The 11,828-nt window shown below is 45.2% G+C and overlaps 1 long non-coding RNA gene across 1 annotated transcript in view; it reads left to right on the top strand.

The window, feature by feature from the left end:
• LOC116095342 overlaps positions 1 to 6,793 on the top strand; it is a 10,552-nt gene extending 3,759 nt beyond the window's left edge. Inside the window, exon 2 of the long non-coding RNA XR_004120559.1 lies at positions 6,570 to 6,793. This is a non-coding gene — a long non-coding RNA (uncharacterized LOC116095342). The remainder of the gene's footprint in view (positions 1 to 6,569) is intronic.
• Positions 6,794 to 11,828: the final 5,035 nt, after the last annotated feature.

Raw genomic sequence — 11,828 nt, 5'->3', positions numbered from 1 at the left:
AAAAAAAAAAAAAAAAAAAGAAGTAGGCATTCCAACAGAAAACAGTGGAACCCAGGGGCTCACTGGGTATTCGCTGAGAACTTACATTCTAATAAGCTGGAAGACCTAAGAGAAATGGATAAATTATCAGCAACCAAACGAACCCAAGAGGCTATAAACAAATAGATCTATAACAAGCAACAAGATAGAAAGAGTAATAGAAAGTTTTCCGACTAAACAAAAGTCCAAGTGCAGGGTGATTGGCTGCAGTACTATTACTTCCTTACATCACTCCATAGAGCAGAGAAGGAAAGAAAGCTGCCGGACCTGCTTATGGAGTCAGTACTACCCCGATTCCCACACCTCTCGAGGACACAGCAAATACAGAAAGTCATAGGTCAATCTCCCTGATGATTATGAGTGAAAATTTAATAAAAGTATTTGCTGGCCAAATTCATCTTTACAGATCATTCACCCTGATTGAGTGGGCTACATTCCAGAAATGCAAGGATGGTTCGATGTATGCTGATATATATATGTGTGTAACACATCATATCAATAGACTCCAGAACAGAAGCCATGCGATCATTTCAAGTGTTGCAGAAAAGATCTTCGACAGAGTCCAGCATCCCTTAATGACAACACAACAAAGCATATACATTAGAAACCTGTCATCAACATGACATAAAACAGGGGAAGGGTCAAGAGGTACCACTAACATCAGGAACAAGAGAAGGATTCCATTCCTCCACTCTCATTCAGCAAACTCAGTCCTTGAAGTCTTAGCTAAACCACAAGACAATAAAGGGATGAATGAGACAAAGATAGTGGAGAAAGATGTCAAATATCGCCATTTGCAGAGAAGATAACGCTGTACAAGAGACCCTGGGTTCCCAGAAAGCTCTCTGCACTAATAAGCAACTTCAGCGAAGAGAAAGATACAAAAACCAATGTGTGAGATTAGAATTAGTAGCTTTTCTTTTTGCCAATAGTTGAAAATGCTGATAAAGAAACCAAGAAAATTACCTCCTTCAGAATAAATCATAAGGCAAGAAGCCTGACGATGATGTGAGACTCTGTGCTGATGGTGTTTAAAGAGAAGAAACGGAAGGCCTGGGAAGGTGGAAAGCACCCTGTGCTCACTCAGTGGTGGGCTTACCATGGGGAAGGCATCTAAATGACCTGAAGCAAACCACGGTCTCAGGGCAGCTACCAGAACAATCGTAATGACATCCCTCATAGAACTAAAAGCACAGTCTTTTTAAATGCTTTTAATTCTTTTCTTAATTTTATGTGCACTGGTGTTTTGTCTGGGTGAAGGGTGTCAGATCTTGGAGTTGTGAGCTGCCATGTGGGTGCTGGGTATTGAACCCAGGTCCTTTGGAAGAGCATTCAGTGCTCTTCACACTGAGCCATCTCTCTCCAGCTCCTAGAAAAGTACAATCTTAAAATTACTAAAAGACCCTGGACAGTGAAAGGAATCCTGCGCAGAAAGAACAAGGGTGAACACATCACAACACCAATTTCACATCATACCAAAAGCCATCGCATCAAAGGAGGTTGGACCAATTTCACATCATACCAAAAGTCATAGCATCAAAGGAGGTTGGTACTGGTTCAAAAATACACACATAAATCAATGGAATAGAATAGAAGGCTCAGAATCAAACTTACACAGCTACAGCCACATGACATTTTTACAAAGATGACAAGAATATACACTGGAGAATGGAGAGTCTACAATAAACTGTTCTGGGACAACCATATGTTCACATATACAATGAAATTAGACCCTTGCTTCTCACTCTGTATTAAAAAAAAAGAAAAATTCAAAATGGTTGAAAGGTCTGGAACTCTGAAGTTGTTAAAGGAGAACTTAGGGAAGACACTTTAAGATGCAAGGACAGGCAAAGACTTTCTGGGAAAGATTGTAATAGTTCAGGAACTAATCCCGAGAACTGACATTGCGATTATGTCCAATTAGTTTCTGTACAGCAAAGAAAATGAGTATAGAAACAGGCTATACACTGAGCAAAACGTCTGCTAGCTATACATCTGACTGAAGATTCATCTCCAGGACAGACAAAGACCTCAAACCACAATACCACCCCCTCAACAATACAGCCAATAAATGGGTTAATGAAAGAAGCAGTTTTCAAAAGATGAAATGAAAATGGCCACAAAACATGAAAAAATGCCCAACATCCTTAGCAGTCAGGGAAGCACTGATTAAAATCCACACCATGGATCCTCTTCGCCATGATCAGAATGGCTTCATAAGGAAAACAAATAGTTGACACCAGACAATTCATTTTACTGTTTGTTTGTTTGTTTTTCAAGACTGGGTTTCTCCGTGTAGCTCTGGCTTTCCTGCAACTCACTCTGTAGACCAAGCTGGCCTTGAACTCACAGAGATCCGCCTGCCTCGGCCTCCCAAGTGCTGGGATCTAAAGGGGTGTGTCTGTGTGTACAAGGAGGTACCCTCAGGGACTGGAATGGGAACATCAGAAGCCCTGGAGCTAGACTTACAGGTGTGAGCTGCTTCACGTGGGCCCTGGGAACTAAACCCAGGTGCCCTGTAAGAGAGCACGCACTCTTAACCTTGAAGCGGCTCTTCAGCCTGATATCAGATCTTTAAAGAGACTTAACGTAGCCTCTGTGGAGGAAGCTTTCTTTCTACTTCTCCAATAGCTATTCCTGTGGTTTCTTTTTCATGTCTTATCACATCAGCCTGAATCGTCAGTATACTATTAAATAAAAAATGGCAGCGTTCTGCTCACCTGTCCACCCCACTCCCATAATGAAAACGCCTCTCACTGTTCCCATTAAAAGTTGCTAGCTTGGTTTTAACTAGATCTTTATTATGATAAAGAAGTGTCATACTGCTCCTATTTTTTTTAAAAAAAAATGTTTTGACATCTATTGAAATACATTTTTGGCACACGCTACTATGATCATATGGTTCCTATTATTGAATCTATTGATCTGCTGGGTTGTATTAATAGATGTCCCTGAGCTGACCCTTCCTTGCGTTGCTAGAGACCCTCCATGGTCATGGAATTTTACTCCCTAACAAGCTGCTGAACTGCATTCTCTGAGACTGTATTCTTAAGCGATATTGGATCCTGTTCCTCTTTTGGAAGAAGAAAAAAAAAAAAAAAAAACAGTCCTGTATCAGAGCTCAAAATCAGAACTGTATTTGCCTTGCAAAATGAATTAGCAGGGTTTTTTTTTTTTGCCATCCTTTCTTTCTCTATGTTAAAGAATAATTTATGTAACATGGAAATGCAGCGTTCTGTAAAATTTGGATAGATTTCTCCAGAGACGCTGGGGTGGATAGGAATGTCCTTCTCGGAGAGGGGAAGATCACTCCCTGATGTATTTCTCCCTCTCTCAGATTTCTCACCCACATTTCTTGTGTCTGTTGCATTGCTTTATAATTTTGTAGCCTGTCATCTGTTTAATTGATAATTTTAAAATGAATTTGTTGTAGAATTATGTGTGTTCCCCCTCGATCTGTTTTCATCTTTTTGATTCATTGTTACAATCACTTTCTCATTTCTGATTTCATTTGGGCCTCTTTTCTTTTCTTGATTATATTTGCCAGAGGTTGGTCTCTTTTTTTATTAGCTCTCACAAAGAACCAGCTTTGGGTTTATTTATTGATCCCTCTGTTTTTGTGCCTTCTAATTTGTTTATTCCTGCTACCATCTTTCTTTCCAGACTCTCAGGCTTTCCTTAGGGTCTGTGTGCGTGCTGGGAGTGGGGTAAGAAAAACCTGCTTTCTGGGGTCCAGAGCACTGAGCCTCCTTCATATGGTTTGTTTGTGCTTCAAATTTTTAAGTTATGAAAGCCTGTGACATAGAGCTTATGTCCACTAAGGAGCTAAGAAACTGACTATGATCTTAAGATGTATAATGTGTAATATCAGGGACCTGTGATGGGGGTGCTCTCAGGGGGTGCACTGGGGAATATCTGATCCAAAGATGACTTCGAGGAATGTGTGTGTGTGTGTGTGTGTGTGTGTGTGTGTGTGTGTGTGTGAGAGAGAGAGAGAGAGAGAGAGAGAGAGAGAGAGAGAGAGAGAGAGAGGGAGAGGGAGAGGGAGAGAGAGACTGCTCCTCTACAATTGGTGAAAAAGTCAAGCTCCTTGTTTTGGCTCTTTGTGTTTGAGACACTGTCTCTCATTGGCCTAGTACTTGGTAAGTAAGCAGGCTGCCTGGACAGTGAGTTCCAGTGACCCTCCTGGCTCTGCCTCCCCAGGGCTGGAATTTGTACATGACTGCCTTTCCCCACCAGTTCTGAGGCTCCTACTCAGGTTCTCATGCTGTCACTGAAAACATTTTACCAACTGAGCTATCTCCCCAGGCCCAGGAATGCATCTGTGTCAGCAACCCTCCACTTCTCCACTCCCACCCACCCCTTCTACCACCTTAGCTGGGTTCTACAGGTGGCTGAGTCTTTGCCTGTCTCCATGTGTTTGTAAAAGGAGAAATAGACTCCAAAAGGGTGCATGGCTTTATTGTGGGCTATTAAAAAAAATAGTCTCAAACAACGGGAGGGACTTACAGAGTCCTACTATTATTCAGGGAATGAGGAAAATACTACATTCCTGCTTTTCTTTATTTTTACTAATCTCTTAACTGAAGTTCACTATTCTTTAGACAGACTGAAGCCATGCTAATCATACTATGAAAAGTCTCCAGTAAAAGTCATAGACATTTTCTTAACACAAGTCATGGCTGCAGCCTCAGACACTCACCAGTTATAGCCTTACCGAAAATTCATCCTTCTCTCCTTCCTTCTTTCCTTCCTTTTTTCCTCCCTCTCTCCCTCCTTCCTTCCTCCCTCTCTTCCTTCATCCCTCCTTCTCTCCTTCCTCCCTTTCTCCCTCCCTGCCTCCCTGCTTCTCTCCTTCTTCCCTTCTTCCTTCCCTCCTCTCCTTCCTCCCTTCCTCCCTCCCTCCTTTCCTTCCTTCCTCCTTTCCTTCCTCCCTCCCTTCCTTCCTCCCTCTCTCCTTTTCCCTTTGTCCCTTCCTTCCTTCCTCCCTCCTCCCCTCCCTCTCACCCTCTTCCTTCCTTCCTTCCTTCCTTCCTTCCTTCCTTCCTTCCTTCCTTCCTTCCTTTTACATCACACATGTCAGCAGACTCTCTACCACTGAGCTACAGCCTCTAGGGTGTATTTTAAAAGCAAAATGATGAACCAGGCACCTGTACACAACTGTAACCCTAGTTCTGGGGGAGGCCCAGACAGGGTGCTGGCTATTCTTATATCAACTTGACACATAAACTAGAGTTATCAGAGAGATGGAAGCCTCAATTAAGAAAATGCCTCCATAGGTCCAGCTATACGGCATTTTCTTAATTAGTGGTTGATAGGGGAGGGCCCAGCATATTGGGGGGGCATCCCTGGACTGGGGGCCCTGGGTTCTATAAGGAAGCAGATGGTGCAAGCCATTAGGAGCAAGCCTGTAAGCAGCACCCCTCCATGGCCTCCTGGCCTCCGTGTCAACTCCTGCCTCCAGGTTCCTGCCCTGCTTGTTGTCATCCTGACTTCCTTTCATGAAGAGTGATGATGAGGAAGTGCAAGTCAAATAAACCCCATCCTCCCCAAGTTTCTTTGTTTACGGTGTTTTGCAAGAGAAGTGGTAGGACACAGGGGGATCAGGATTTCAAGGTAGCGGGAGCTATACAATGAGTTTGAGGCTAGCTGAGACTGTATAACAAGACCCTGTCTCAAAAAAACCAAAACTCTCCCTAATGTTGACTTCCACATGAACACATACTCACAAAACACACACAACAGGATTGTATTTATATACATTTCAAATATAGGCAAAATGAAACTATTCTCTCACATGTGTGTGTATACACTCGTGAGTGTGTGTATACATTCATGTGTGTGAGTGTGTGTATATACTCATGTGAGTGTGTGTGTGAGTGTTTGTGTTTGTGTGTGTGTGTTCACTCATGTGATGGTCAAATGGTATTTTTTAGTATCTGATTTTTTTCCTTCCACCATGTAGATTCCAGGGATTGAATTCGGGTTATCAGTCTTGGCAGCAAGCCCCTTTATCCACTGAATCATCATGCTGACGTCCAAATTATTATTTCTTCCTACTTCAAAAATAAGGCCATGAAGAAATAAAACCAAAGAGAGGAAGGCGCGGCGCTGCCTGTGTGGAGTGGGGTTGTGGGATTGGAGAAAGGCTTCAAGGGACGGAAGCAATCGGTGTGCCCACTCTCCACCCGTGCTTCGTGAACTTCCCATCACATGGTTTTAAAAACAGCGTGGGGGCAGGGCAGACATCCAGAAGGCGACAGCCCTCCCGGGTTTGCTGACCAGGTCTTGTGTTTTCTTTTCAAAGTGCCAGCTCTCACTTTAATACGTTCTGAAGCTCCGTGAGTTTGGTTTATTCAAGATTGTTCTCTCTCATTCTCCTGGGGGTCCTTCCACGACCTCTGCCCAATGGTGGGCCTGGAGGCAGAGCTCCCTTAGAGACAGAGAGACTTCAAGGTACTCATTTGACTGTCAATCAGTTACCTTGAAATTCCATCTGACAAGTATCTATGCCTCTTCTTGCAATTTAGAAAGTCACCACCTTGGGGCGTTGCTCCATTCTGCAGATGAAGAAACTGAAGACCAGAAAGGTCAGGGTGAACTATCCAAGGATGCATAGCAAGCAACTCAGTGGCAGAGCTGGTACCCAGTTGTCCCATTTGTCTGCCCCTCCCATTCCCAGCCCTCTTTGCAGGGGCTAATCCAGAAAGCCTGTTCTGAGCTCTGCACCTAAATAAAATGCCCCTCCCACCCCGCCTTGCTCCTGCTGAGAGTCCAGTGGCCTCTTCCCATCCAGCTGGGGCAGCCATTGCTCAAGGCAGTGAGCAGGGACAGCTGCAGCTCCCGCACGGACTTATTGCGCCATCACTCTCTTCCTGTCAGGTCTTATTGCGCCAGCATCTCCTAAATGACAAAGTTGGATTCATTAACTGTAAATTCAATCAAACTTGAAAGAGAGAGAAAATAAAAGTGACTTGGAACAAGAGGGATGGAGGGTGCTGGTTGGCAACGCGGAAGCGGCCCAGGCCGGTTCTCAGTCTTGGCCACAGGCAGAAGGCAGTACCTACCTAAGCTCCGCGGGGATGCAGCTGCCCGCAGCCAGGGTGAGGCCTTGGGCAAATCTCTGTACCTCTCTCAGCCTTAGTGTGCTCCTCTGTAGGTGGGGGCTACAGCGGCTTCCTACAAATGGGTGGAGGGGGAGATAGGGGAAGGGCTGCTATTAAGAAGGAAGGAAGCAGTGGTCAGGGATGCACTTACTAGACCTTTCTCACTCCCAAGCACCAGATCACCGGCAGAAGCACTCTGGCAAGGGGATCCCTGGCTTGAGGCTGGGAGGAGAGGGAGCAGACGGTGGACTGCACGTTGGAACTACTCTTGTGGGTGGGGAAGGGTTTCCCAGATCTCAACTGTGCATTTTTGACTCACAAGAGGAATGCCTTTCATGTCTTGAAATGACTCAGTGGGTAAAGCGCTTGCTTTGCAAGTGTGAGGACCTGAGTTGGGATCCCTGGCATCCACATAAATGTGTCTGTAAACCCACTGCTTCTAAGGCAAGATGGGGAAGGGAAACAGAATCCTGAAGGCCAGCTAGCCGAGTGTTTGGAACAGCAAAAAGACACCCTACTTTAAACAAGATGGGAGGCAAGGCTGTCCTCTGACCTCTACACATGTGCATGACACATGTACACTTGCAAGCATATATACACACCACACACAACATGCACACAACATGCACAAAGCTAGGAATGTCTTTTCTGTCAGGTTGTGTGTATAAAAGTGGAACCATTTTATACTGAAGTAGATATATGTTATTTTTATTGTTATATGGAATTGATTTTATGACCTGCTGTTGAAAGCCTTAGCCAAGGTAACACAGCAAGCTGGAGGTGCAGCTGGGGCTGGACCCTGCTCCTTTGGGCCCCTGGTGGATAACAAGACGCTTTTGATAGCTATCCCTGTTTGGTCTACAGGGCCTGTTGGGTGAGCACCCAACCAGAAGCAGAGAGAAGGCAGATGTTGTTATGTGAGACTGGAAAGCACAGTCAGGCTGCCACTGTAAGGCTCAGAGGAAAAGGCTCCCATAAGCACTTGCACACCACGGGAGTCTGATGAACAGGAGTTGAGTGAGGGCATTCAGCAAGCAAGCCAACCTGGTCTGATCCTGATGCTGCCACTGTGGTGTCCTGGGCCCTTGGAAAGGACACGTCTTTCTGAGTGTCCTTTTTACCTTTACAGATATGTGGAGAGTGTGAAAGGTTGATGTCCCCTACACCTGATTAAGAAGGGACACTAGAAGTTCCTTTGGATCTCCCACGGGCGCTTCGAAGCACTGCCACCTACTGGTCACTCCCTCTCATTACATTCCCTCGGTTGGGAGGGTTCTATATTCACCCACATCAGGCAAGTTCTCTGAATCTACAGAACAACCTTGTAGGAAAAGGAAGTCTCTTTAATTTGCCTTATGTGTGAGATAACTGGGGAACCAGAGAGGTTGAGTGGATTATTCAAGGACACACAGGAAACCCACATGGATGTCGTGGCCCCCAATCCAAGGTTGGGATTTAGCTTTAAGTGACAAAACCCAGGAGTCTGCTCAGCTTTAGGCTGGATGTGGGCTCAGTCTGGGCAGAGGGAAGGGAGGTGACAGTATATATGGATGGCTGCAAGATGTGGCACATTTCAGACTGATTAACTTGCTTCAGGTTCCCAGGAAACCGAAGTATAGGAATTACGTCACCGGTCTGGGGCAATCCCCTGGCTGACACAGTCCCTGCTCAGAGTCTGGAAGGCACTGTTGGTTTCCTGGAGTGAATAAGTATGGCTTCGTGGTGGCTGGAGGGCTGGCTCGAAGGTCAGACTCCACTCCTGTCATCTTATTGGCCATATGAACTTGGGCATGTAGGGGAAACTGTCTACAAAGTAGGGAGTCTCTGTTTCTGCATTTGTAAGAGGGAGACATCGGTCACATCTTAGCGCACTGCATGCTGTCTGGATCGAGAGAGGTAATCTCATGAAGCATTCAGGCACCTGGCACAAGACACTTAGCAAACAGGTAAACACCTCTAACCGTGTTGAAACACTGAAACGTCAGCAGCCTGGATTCCACCGCTCTTTGTCGCTGGATCCTTTAGTGACCTTGGCAACCCACCCCTCAGTCCTCCCCTCCGTCCTCCCTGGACTCCTCTCCTCTGCTGGGTCTCCTCCACCCAGGTAGTTGGGTTGTTCTGCTGAGCTGTCCCTCTGGCTGCATGGTGACTATGTCACTGTGGAAGGCCACGTTCAAGGTCAGCGGGCGGTAGCTTGGCTAGCACCCATCCACATCTCTGGTTGGGATGGCTCTTTTCTTTCTGTTCTTCTTGGAACTATTTTAAATAGCAAGGTCAAACAAGCAGGGCTACAAATCAATTTAAACAAAAGCGCTGAGGCACATACTCTTGAACTCCAGGGGGACTTAAAATAGCTTCCCCATCATCCCCAGCCAAATGCCCAATACCTGGGATCCCTGGCATCGTGAACTAATAAACTGTCCTCATGGAAACTGAGCAGAAGGAAACCCCAGAGTCAATCTGGCCGAGAGGCCAGCTTGGATTCACAGAGCCACACTGTCTTCTCCCCAGTCCTGGGGCTGCACAGAGAGGTGGTTGCATTCTTAGGACAGGAATAGCTTACTCATTAATATAAGCAACACTGGTGTAGGCATCTTAGTAACGACCCTGGCTGCTCTAGGAGTCGCCAAGGATGCCCAGCTACCTTACACAGTGAGGTTGTAGGGGATGGGAATCACATAACCAGGGCTGGGGAGGGTCTCTAAGAAGGTGAGATGCACAAAGTGCTTCCTCTGTGCCTGGTGTGTGCAAGGTCCTTCAGGTGTGATCAGTTCACCCCCCACAACTATGCTGTTTGAAGGGTGTTTTCATACTGGTTTTAGAAATTATACCTTTATTGAGATATAATTAATTACTACCAATTCATCTTGACATGCACCCTCAGCAGTTTTAATATCTGTCAAAATCACAAGCTGCTGTGTTCAGGAACATTCTCATTACCTCCCATAGGAACTCCAAATTCTTTAACAGTTACTCCTCGCTCTCCCCTTCGAGTCTCTGGCAATCATTCCTCTGCATTCTATCACACAGATAACCAAATCTAGCCATTTCACAGGCATGGATTTATATAATATGCGGCCTTTTAAAAGCCAAGGACCACTCTGTAGCTCTGTGTATAGAATTTACTATATACCTTAGGCTGGGTTTGAACTAATGATCCTTCTACCTCAGCCTCCCAGGTGCTAGGATTTCAAGCCATTGACATCATACCCAGTCTATGTGACTGGTTTTTTTCCATGTATCATGGTGCTTTTGAGGTGCACCCATGTTAAAGTGTTATGTTACAACTGAATAGCATTCCATTGTACAGCTAAAATCCACTGTGGTTTTCCAATGGTCAGCTGAGGTTCTCCACTGGCTGTCTAGTATAAATAAAGCAGCTGTGAACATCCTCTGAGCATTTCTGGGTGTACATGTGTCTTTACACATTCCTTCAGCATTGGAGAAGTGGACCTGCTGAATGCTGAACTCACTATGATAGATCACTATGATACTATTTTCCAAAGCAGATGGGGCCTGCACCTCTGGAGCTCAGTATCTTTGTGTCTCCATCAAGCTTGTGATTCTGTATCCTTTCAACTATGGCTGTCATAGCAGACATGAAGGAGCCCCGTGCAGTGGTTTTAGTTTGCATTTGCCTAGTGTACCTTCCATTATTTGTATGTCTTTCTTAAGATACATAGCAAATCTTTGGGTACTTGGGGAAATAACAACTTTTAAACTTTCTTGAGCTGCAACATTTCTTTGTGTCTTCCACACAGATCTCTTATCAGATGTATGAATTGCAGGTACTTCCATTCTCCTGATAGCATATTTTTAATTTTATTTTTGTTCTTTGAAGTCTATTTTTGGAATATTTTTCTTCTATGCTTAAAAAGACATACTACTTTACACAAAGCACCTATATTTATACCTCTATTTTCTTCTAAGGGTTTTACAGTTTTAGCTCTCACATTTAGATCTATGATCCACTTGGACTTAGTTTTAATAACAGGCAAGGGTAAGTTTACTCATTAGTATACGGAAAGCCTGTATCTCTGCTGATTTTTATTTATTTGTCAATAGACAGGGCTTCACATTTCCTAGGCTGGCCTTGATCTCACTGTGCATCTGAGGATGGTCTTGAACTTCTGATCCTCCTGCATCTCTCTCCTGAGAGTTAAGACTGCAGGTGGACTTTGCTAGACCTGTTTGTGTGGCATTGGGTATTGAGCCAAGGGCTCCACATGTGTTAGCCAACCACAATGCCAGCTGAGCTACACCCCATGCCCAGACCATTGGACCACCTCCTTGAATTGTCTCAGCACCCTTGTCAAAACTCCATTGCCAGCCATGGATGGAGGACCTGTTTCTATATGCTCAGTTCTGTGCCCTTGACATTTGTGCTCATCCTTAAGCCAGCACCATGTTGCTTCCTGATGCTGGACAGTCAACTGGACACAAGCTAGAGTCATTGGAGAGGAGGAAGCCTCAATTAAGAAAATGCCTCCATAAGACCGGGCTGTAGGTGAGCCTCTAGGACATTTTCTTAATTAGAGATTGATAGAGGAGGGTCCAGCCCATTGTGGTGGGGCCATCTCTGGGCTGATGGTTTGGGGTTCTGTAAGAAAGCAGAATGAAGCCGGGCGGTGGTGGCGCACGCCTTTAATCCCAGCACTTGGGAGGCAGAGGCAGGCGGATCTC

Source organism: Mastomys coucha, unplaced genomic scaffold (assembly GCF_008632895.1).
Source record: "Mastomys coucha isolate ucsf_1 unplaced genomic scaffold, UCSF_Mcou_1 pScaffold18, whole genome shotgun sequence".
NCBI lineage: Eukaryota > Metazoa > Chordata > Mammalia > Rodentia > Muridae > Mastomys > Mastomys coucha.
This window is presented reverse-complemented; position numbering and strand designations above follow the sequence as displayed.